This window comes from Callithrix jacchus, chromosome 5 (assembly GCF_049354715.1).
Source record: "Callithrix jacchus isolate 240 chromosome 5, calJac240_pri, whole genome shotgun sequence".
In the NCBI taxonomy this organism is placed as follows: Eukaryota; Metazoa; Chordata; class Mammalia; order Primates; family Cebidae; genus Callithrix; species Callithrix jacchus.
Window position 1 is genome coordinate 36,660,982 of NC_133506.1, and position 10,295 is coordinate 36,671,276.

At 43.2% G+C, this 10,295-nt stretch overlaps 1 protein-coding gene across 14 annotated transcripts in view; it reads right to left on the reverse strand.

Moving 5' to 3' along the window:
* Window positions 1-9,652, reverse strand: part of ZHX3 (zinc fingers and homeoboxes 3) — a 150,521-nt gene extending 140,869 nt beyond the window's left edge. For 8 of the 14 annotated variants that reach the window (XM_054255362.2, XM_054255348.2, XM_054255346.2 and 5 more), the window contains exon 1: window positions 9,454-9,652. The gene's annotated coding sequence lies outside the window, so the exon portion shown is untranslated. Of the gene's footprint in view, window positions 1-8,897; window positions 9,177-9,453 lie in introns of those variants that run through there. The other 6 variants (XM_054255364.2, XM_054255358.2, XM_054255351.2 and 3 more) reach the window with 1 other exon arrangement.
* Between the last annotated feature and the right edge of the window lie 643 nt (window positions 9,653-10,295).

Here is a 10,295-nt window from a genome sequence, read left to right on the forward strand (position 1 = left end):
GTCTAGAGCAGAAAGAGCCACCCTGGACATGGCTTCACAGTCACAGCTTTTCTGTAAAACCATCTGTGCTTAGCCACCTAGAGCAAGGGAGAATGAGAAGCAGCTAACCTCCTTTGGTTTACTGTGGCCAACCTCACAGGGATCTCCTGACCACACTGCCAGCCATCCCAGAGAAATATACTCAGAAATGGGATGGTGAGTACTCAGATTCCTGCTAACCTAGCAGACTATTTATTTCCTATTAAGACCTCATTAACATCATTTAGTGTTCCATTTCCCTCTATTTTAAACCATATATTCAAACATACACATCCCATTATCATTCTGTTTTTTTATTCACTGCCATACCACTATATTTCCAATTCTTTCAGATATCTACATGATCCTAAGATTGTTTTCAGCTATGCTTCCATAAAAGCCCTTTTCCACCATATATTCCTTAATGTGTCATGCATTAATTACAGAAATAAGGTACCCAAAGTAATTGAGTCATTTCAGATAACTAAGGGCTAATTCATTAAGCACTATGTTGTAGTCTTGCTAAAATAAAAGATGCCTTAGTAAACAGAAAATATCAAATGTAATTTACTAGTTCCAAAATTTTACTCAAACTTCAAGATCCAGTCTGAATACAAATATCCTCTTAAAGCATCTTCCAATCTCTTCTTGCCACCTCTATCCACCATTAGAAATAACCTCTCTTTCATCTGTGATCCTACAACATTTTGATCATACCTCCTTCACAGCACATAGCATGGTCTGCTTGAGGTTAGAGATCTAAATGCACCTTGACTAACTTTTTAAAAAGTTCCTTGAGGCCATGGACCCTCTTTTCAACCCCAAGATACCTACTTCACAGCAGGAATACAAAAACTTCACAAGGTGAATACTCTTAATGATTTAAACATTATAAAGAGCACCATACTACAGCAGAGTCTGCAAGGGTTCCTGAGCTCTGAAGGGAGGAAAAGTATGACATTAAAGAACATGTTGTCATCAAAACACTCATTGGTCTGTTCAGTATTCCTCAGCTTTAGAAGAAAATGTTTTTCTAAAATGGAAAAATAGGATTTTTTTCTCTAAAATGGAATCACTGTTACAAATCTCAACTTGCAAACTGAAAGTTCTGGTTGAATTGGCATTGCTAATCCTCCACAGCCACATTTTATAGGCCTCATGATGTACATTTGACTGGCTCCTGCAGTTCACTGAGGAGAGGAGACAGTGAGTGAAAAGATGTGGTAGCTGACTGGACTGCAACTGAGGTGCTACTATTCACCAGTTTGAAAGCCAGTCTTCTCAGTCCAAGAGGAAAAATAAGAAATGGAACACACGATACAGCAAATCAAGTTTTAGGCTCAAGATCCATAGCAACCACTTCAACACTGCTGACAACCTTCTTTTCCCAAAACTTTAGTGTTTGGGTATGATAAACCAGGTGGTAGGTATAGTGTTAAGTAATATAAACACTGCAACTGAAATTCAGAACCTCCTTAATAGCCATAGGGAAAGTCTGGTCAGCCAAGAATGGCTAACTCCAGGTTCCCTCGTGAGCAGCTATTCTTTTGCAGCTATTCCTCTCCTTGTCATGGAAAGGAAAGAATTTTCCCAGGGAAAATAGGGAGAATGGGGCAGCAGGGCTACCAGTATGATCATATTAAATATCTAATCATATAGACAACCCCTTGGGGCTAACAACTGTTCTTAACTTTGGCTTGTTATTGAATAAAACTTTGTTTTTAAATCTAGTATCTTCAGAGACAGAATTGTGCACATAAGTTAATTTTATGAATACCTAAAGCACTAAACATGCTGGTTTATGACAGAAAGCTTTCTAAATTGCATAACTTCCTTCTCAGCCTTTCTGAACAAACTAAACCCTAATTCAACCTATTCCTGTTGAACACGAAAACAATTATAATCAGTTGATACATTCAGAGACCATCAAGGCAAACAGGAATGTTTTTCTCTATAATATATGTCTCCAAACAGCTATACTTTGAATTATTTTGTAGAGCGTTTCTGTTTCTGTCATTACCAGCTGTCCCTTCCTGCTGCTGTCAGTGTTTGCCTCTGATAGAACATTCCTGTTCACTGTTTCTGGTATCAGATGTATCTGGAAAGCCAAACTCAATTTTAAGTGTTATGGGCTAAGGCTCCCTCCCACCACTCTCACCTCCTTCAGATCCAGGCAGTAGGCTTCCAAATATCATGTTCTTAATCACTACAGCTGCCTTTCCCAAACTTCCCTAATTATAAAAAATTACCAAGTGTGGAAGGTGTTAAAACTACACATTCTCAGTCTCTTCCTCCTAAAGATTGTTGTTCATTGGGCCTGGGATACAGCCTAGAATCCGTATTTTTTTTTTTTTTTTAAACAGAGTTTCACTCTTGTTACCCAGGCTGGAGTGCAATGGCTCACGCCTGCCTCAGCCTCCTGAGTAGCTGGAATTACAGGCACGCGCCACCATGCCCAGCTAATTTTTTGTATTTTTAGTAGAGACAGGGTTTCACCCCGTTGACCAGGATGGTCTTGATCTCTTGACCTCGTGATCCACCCACCTCAGCCTCCCAAAGTGCTGGGATTACAGGCTTGAGCCACCGTGCCCGGCCTGAATCTATATATTTTTTTTTTAACACACATCCTCACATGATTTTCATGAACAAGTTTAGAAACACAAGACGACATGCCACTAGTGCTGCCCTCTTGAATTGGGATTCCTTCAGAAGTATAATGAACCTGGGCCATGGCCGATTCCTTCCCGAGAGACCTTGCAACAAATAAACCTTCCAGGTCACTACTTTTCCATCTCCCTCAAGCAAAATCTCCTGATTCTTTGAGATTCCTGCAGAGTAACCATAACATCTCATTGCTGGGATCCCTGACCCCACCTCATTTGCTGAAGATTTGGCCCACCTTCCGTTTCTCCATCCTAAATAACCTACCATCCTTCTGATGGCTTCTCTGACCACAAAGATGGCCCAAACAACTCTCCAGCCTCTCAGTTACTCAACTTCCTTAAATTCAGCCATCTTCACTGAGTTCGCTTCATTTCAGTCACTTATATCTGTGGCAAAACACAATCCCAGTAATTGCTCCAACTGTGAAATCTCTACTCATATGTCCCTCTCTAGCCACATCTTCTTATTACTATCACTCCACATATCCATTCCTTGACTTCAACACCACTGGTCCTTTTCACTGCCCCATCTAGCCTAGATACCCTTAGCTATCACATTAGTCATTCCCTGGCCAATATCCTAGTTCCTCTGCTCCACCGTGTTTCTGCCACTCACCCCAGCAAACCCCAACCCTGGCTCAATGCAACAATATGCCTTCTTTGCTCCTAAAACGAGGCAGCTGAATGCTACCAGTGCCCCAGTCAATTCATGGTCCTGTCTCAATGGAGCCCTGCATACTGCCTGCCGATCATGAACATTGTCTCAAGTTCATTACCCCTCAATGGTATGTCAAACCCTGTTTTCCTCTGACCTCTTCCCATTTACTCTTAGCAGATCTCACTTCTATTTCACAGAGATGATAAACACCACCAGACTGGCACTTGCTCATAAGGCATCCCACCAAAAAATATAACTGTACCCAGATATTCCATCATATGAGCTGCCAAGCCCATCACGCCTAAACTAAGTCTACTGTTCATTTAGTTATTTGAAATAAGCTCCCTGGTAGTAAGTATTACTGATAAAAACAGTATGCTGGTGAGTATCTTTCTAGTGCCAAAAAAAATTGAAATAGTATAGCCAGGTTCTTGAAAGATCTCTCTATCCTAAGAATCCTTCTAAAGATGAGGAAGAGTTTTTTTTTTTAACTTTTGTTAAATGCTTACTTCACAAGAATTTAACAAGCTTAAATTCAAACATAAAGTTGTCATACATCAATAGAATAATTATAAATCCCAACCCAAATAGTTAATTATCTGATAATTTTTATAAATTCAAAATCATGGTCAGTGAAAGAACACTAAGTTAGTTATTGTCTTTCATTCACTCTTACCCAAATTCTAAATTGTTGGTGCGATTACTCAGGTCTTTTCTTCAGGATTTTTTTCTCATTATAATAGTAATAGCTAACATTGATAATTTTTTTGTGTGTAATTCTGCTCCTCAAAAGATCCAATAAGAACTATTATTTTTCCCCATTTACAGCTGAAAAAAAAACAGACTTAGACATGCAATTTTCCCAAAGGCTTACAGCTAGAAAGTGGCAAAAGCAAAATTAAAACACAAAGCCTGAAAGCAAACTAATCTAGATGCTTTGACATAGTCGTTATTAACAGAAACTTCCTGGGAGAATATAACATCCTAACCCAAGATGTTATATGTTCTTATTTTTAATGCTTTCATATATGCTCAGAAACATAAGAGAACCCATCAGGGATTAATATTACAGAACACTTCATATTCATTCACTCCTGCATTCATATCAGAAGGTAGTAATGAATAAGAAGGAAGGTTCTAAAGTCCTGCATAGATTAAAATCCTAATTCCACCATATTCTTAGCTATGTAACTTTAAACATTACTTAAATTCTCTATGTTCATTTTTCTCAACTAAAAAAATAGAAGTGGTAATTACCATCATCACCATACTGGGTTCTTCCAGAGATTTAGAAATAATGTGTGAACACACATAGCAATGGACCTGGTACATAGGAATTCTCAAAAAAGTTAGCTATTTAAATAATTATTCAAAATGTTTTGAGGCCCTACTGGATTCTGGGCAGAGCACAGGACTGTACCATAACAAGACAAGGCTGTCCCTGCCCTCCTAGATCTTGTAGTCTACTGGGGAGTAGACATTAAAGAAGGAAATAAAGGAAGGAAACATATAAATGAAGTGCTATGAATTTTAGTGAAGTGCCAAGCAATAAATGCACATGTACTGAGATAGAGGACAATGGGGAAGAAGCTACTACAGAAGTGGTGAACAGGGAAGGTCCCTCTGAGGGGAAGATGTTTTAGCTGAGACTGGGTGTTTGGGAAGGATCTTTCTATGAGACAAGTGGAGGGAAGCGCCTGCACAAAAGACAAGAACATGGCATGTCTGAGGAACTAAAGGTGTTCAACCTGACAACCACTGCAAGAAAGGAGGGGAACCTGGAAAAGGCATGAGTCAGGGTAAGTGTGGATGTGAGTCCAAGTGCAGTGGAAGCCACCAAGCAGTGGGGTGGCATGCTTGGGTTTACTTTTTAGTAGGATCACTCTGGCTGCTGTAAGGAAAATGTGCTAGAAGAAAGCAACAGTGGAAGCTGGGAGACCAGCTAGGAGGCAGGGGAATCATCTATCTGGGAGCAGGGTAATTAAGAAGATGGAGAGAAAGAAGGGTTTGAGATATTCTAGAGGCTAGGCCAAAAAAACCACACCGGTGGGTTGGATGTGGGGTGAGGAAATGAGAAGAATCACAGACAGCTTTCAGGTGTCTGGCCTGAACAATGAATAGGCAATACTAACACTGAGACAGAAGGCTGGAGGGGACAGTAAGATCAGTTCTGAACATGTAAAGTTTGAGATCACTGGAACAGGAAAGTGGTAGCTGAAAATGCAAGCCTGGAACCAGAGAAAGGGCAGGGAGACATAACAGAAAGAGTCATCTGCATCCAGCGGGTACTAGGGTCCTGGGAACTGATGGGATCATTTAGAGAGAGAATACGATGAGAGAAGGGAGGTAGCAGAGCCAGAAAAGAAAAGAAATAATAAGAAATCATGTTGATAATTTAAAACTGAACATGGTAACATAGCCAACAGAAAAACACATACATACTCAATAAATACCTGTGGAACAAATATAAATTCTTAACATATCCTTTTAGGCCTTTAAAAAGTAAAATTTTCATTTAGGATTCCCCCTTTCCCGCCATCACCACCAAGTTCTTGTATATTTGGAGGATAAGAAAAACAAGTTTTTGAAAGTCTCTGTTTGGATTGTGTTCAAGGAGCTCCTTTTTCTTAAGAGTAAGAAACAACGCTTTTTTCTAAAAACTCACAAAAATTAAAAGCAATCTACCTGAAATTCAAACCTTTGAAAAGCTTACACTCACATTACAACTTCTCTGTAAAAATTCTGTCCCAAGATACAAGTTTTCCAACCTCATATATTAAAATGCAATTATACATTTTACTACAGATGCTTTATCTTGAAAGATGAAACTGGTACTTCCAAACAGTTCAAGAGTCACAGGAGAGATGTAAAATTTCAAAAGGTCAAGGATTTATTTTAAAATGTTAAAAAAAAAAAAACCTTAAGTATACCTGCTAGGCCGTGCAAAAACTGATAAGCAGGGAGACGAAAAGGATAGAACTGCCAGGATAATAAGTAAATATGAACAGCTATTCCCCAAATGAAAATACATTAAAGCTATTATATATCTGGGTATCTGTTGACACACACACAAAAAAAACCCACTATGCTCTTGAGGCTTATACTATCACTATGAACCACCAAAATTGAAATCACAGCTGTAAACTTAACTGGTAAACTTTATACTTCTCAAAAATGTCCAATGTGACACAGGGATAATGCATAAGAAAGCAAGCCAGCAACATTTGACAAAAACGTTCCTTCCCTCAATTGTTCAAGTTAAATCAAGACTGTAATTCTTTTTAAGATCATAGCCTCACTTTGTAAAATTCTTCTTCTCAGATGTGGAAGAGAAAGGAATATCCTAACTTTTAAGATACTGTTATTTTACCTCGTGATATAGCTACCTAAAAGCCTAGAAGGCTACCAGCAAGGTCACCTGAATAGATGGATAATGAGCATTCATTCTTTCCTTCATTCATTCAACAAATATTAAGTACCCACAATGGGCCAGGTGCAGTTCTGAGCCCTGATGATACATCAGAAGGAACAGGAAAAAAAAAAAGTCTCACACTTCTGGGTTAATGAGGGAGAGAGATAATAAATCAACAAATAAATATGTATTACCAAGTGGTGATAAGAAAGGCAGGATAAGGACAACAGGGAAATTGGATGTACTTGATAGTGTGGTCAAGTAAAGCCAGACAACCTAACTTTTGAGCAGAGACCTGAAGAAATAAGGGAGTCAACCATGTTAACATCCAGGGACCAGAGTTCCAGGCAGAGGGAACAACAAATGCAAAAGCCCCGAGGCTAGAGTATGCTTAACTTTTTTTTGAGATAGAGTTTCGCTCTGTCGCCCAAGCTGGAGTGGAGTGGTGCCGCCCAAGCTGGAGTGGAGTGGTGCAATCTCAGTTCACTGCAACCTCCACCTCCCAGGTTCAAGCAATTCTCCTGCCTCAGCCTCCTGAGTAGCTGGGATTACAGGCACACGCCACCATGCCCGGCTAAATTTTTTTTTTTTTTTTGTATTTTTAGTAGAGACGGGGTTTCACCATGCTGACCAGGCTGGTCTCGAACTCTTGACCTCGTGATCCACCAACCTTAGCTTCCCAAAGTGCTGGGATTAAAGGCATGAGCTTGACGTTTTTAAGGAACAGCAAAGAGATCTTCTGGCAAGGCTCGAAGTGAAGACAGTTGTCAGGGAAGAGGGTCAGCCTGGGAGGCGACAGCAAGGCCTTCGGATTTTACTTTAAGATGAGAAGCTACTGGAGGGCTCTAAGCAGAGGACTAACATGATCTGACTTTTTTTAAAGGATTGCAAAGAGAAACACAAGTTCCTACTCATAAAGCCAAGATATATCTCTCACAATCTAGAAAAAAAAGGCACAGAATAAAATTGTATAGTATGATAGCATTTTTGTAAGAAAAAAAGTCTATGTGGGAACAAGGCTAAAAGGCTTAATACCAAATTGTGGTTTACTATGGTTTGTGGGATTATGGGTTTTTTTGCAATGCTTTTCTTTGTTTTTCAAGTTTTCTGCCTTAAGCATGAATTACTTTGGTAATTTTTAAATGTTATCTTTAAAAAGAAAAAAAGCACTCCACCATGAGATTTCCCTAGTCTGAAATCTTCAATGTGAAAAAAAAAAAACAAACTCAAAACCAAAAACCAAAAGAACATGGGGAACATTTTTTTCCAAAAATTACCACACTTCCCATGCAATGTTTGCCTGTCATGAACCACTGCACAAATCAAGCCCCGCTCAATGTATCAAGGTCACAAAACCAACTTGGTTAATATGTTGATCATTAGACAGTGGCTCTGTCCTCTACAGCAACTTTGATACCATCTTTCCAAAGCAGCAACAGAAGGGCCCTTTTCATTCATTTTCTAGGTCTCTTTGATACTATTTTGCGCTTCTGGATTTTTCCACCGTATGTCTCTTAGAAACAAATTAAGCTCAAATAAGTTGTTCCAGCTAATGAAGTGCGTTTTTGGCTCCTTCTCTGTGGTTCAGAATTATCCAGCAAAATACCAATTGTTTTAGGACGCATTTTCTCTCAGTTTTGAAATATTGCAATACTAAGTTACCACAAATAAAGAACATCAAGATAACAACACACAAAAACGTGTATAAATGGAAACTACTGTAATCCTTAAATTGAGGCTGTGTGGATGCCTCATGAATAAACAGTTAGGCTATCTAGATAAATATATACTATGTGTTCACATAGATAAAAACAGAAAGGAGTATTCCTTCCCACGTCACTACCCCCACCCCAAGTCACATAAATTTCTTGCAGGGCACAAGCCCAGGGCAATCACTACTCAGAAATGCAAACCATGCAACTCAAAATGACTCGAGCTCTCAAACACTTCCCACCTAAGTCCAACATCCCATCCACTCCTCAGTCACTTCCAACAGGCTTCCCTGAATGACAGTCCCACACTGGGAAGGCTTAACAAGCCCCAAACTCCACTCACAGGCCACTCAGGGAATCCGGGGACCTGGGGCTGATGTGTGATGTTTTCCCATGGGCAAACAGGGGCCCCAAGATTCAGGATGCTACTGTACCCCGCATACTGGTTCGAGTCCCGGCTCTACCGCCTTCCCTGGTCGAGCTGACGCTCTTTACACTGGGGGCATGGGCTGCCACATCCCAGCAGCGTGCAAGGGCCCACGGGCGTGGACGCAGGCGGCTGTCGGCGCACACGCGGGGCGCACACTCGGACACGCACTCTCGCACGGTCAGGCGGGCCTACGCGAACGCCCCCGCTTCCCCCTCCACCACCCTCTTTTGCGTCTTTCGCGAAGGTGGCACGCGGGGCTACCCTGACCCCAGGACCCCTGGACGCCCGCGCCTGGAGCCTGGGGGGTGATGACAGATGGCGGAAGGCGGGGCGCCGGGGGGAAGGGGCGGAGCCTACCAGCATGGGGGTGCTGGCGGCTGACAGAAAGACCAGTGGCAGCCGGCGGGAGGGGGCTGACGGAGACTGCGGGCCCGCCGCGGGTCAGGCGTGGCGGGAAGGAGCTCGCGGAGACACAGGGGCTGACAGGCAGAGACAGATAGACATCGGGGACTGACAGCCACGGGGGCACGCGGGGCCGGCTGGCCGTGGCGGGCGCTCACCTGGCAGCGGCGGCGGTGGTGGCGCCCGCGACTGGGCCGCTCTTCCCGCTCTGCGGGCCTCCCTCCCCGCGGCCGGGCGGGCGGCCGGCGCAGGCCCCGCAGAGGCGGCGGCGGCGGCGGCGACGCCGAAGCCGCGGACTGCTGAGCGGCGGGGACGCAGCTGCACCAACCGACTCCGGGCTGCTCGGCTCGGCTCGGCGACTTTCGGAGGTGCTCGGCTCTGCTCGGCTCTGCTCGGCTGGGGGCGTGGCCCGGGGCCCCCCGCCCAGGTCGCCTCTGGCAGCCGTGGGGCGGGGCTTTCGAGAGGGCGCGAGCCCCCTGACGTCGCGGGGAGCGGACCTGGCCCCGAGCGCATGCGCGGGCACCCTACCAGCTCTTCACCCTGTGGAGGCTGAAGAAGACGGGGAAGGAGGGGCTGGGGGCGGATGCTGCGGTCCCAGAGGTTCCTGGCTTTTGTACTCCATATCCTGGTCTTTCCAGAGGACCACTTAAGGAAGGTCACACCAGGTTACACTTTCAAAAGGATGTGTATGTAGGCTGGCAGGAGTTCTGGCTCCTGTCTGCCCTTACTCCCCCAATTCCAGTGTTTCCCAACAAGCGTCGCCTGGGAGTGGTCTTTTATCCCCCCATGGCTTCGCTGCAGTTTTTAATGTTTTCTGGTTTCTTAAAAATGATAACCAAAAAAAAAAACCCTAACTCTTGATCGCTGCTTTAACATTGAATCTTCAAGTACCTGAGCTTTCAAGCATCAGTCCGCCTCCTTGAGTCCACTAATACCGTCCTTTCTTCGTAGCTATTGTGTAACCTGTAATGCATGGGATGGGGTTGGACTCCTTCCTGAA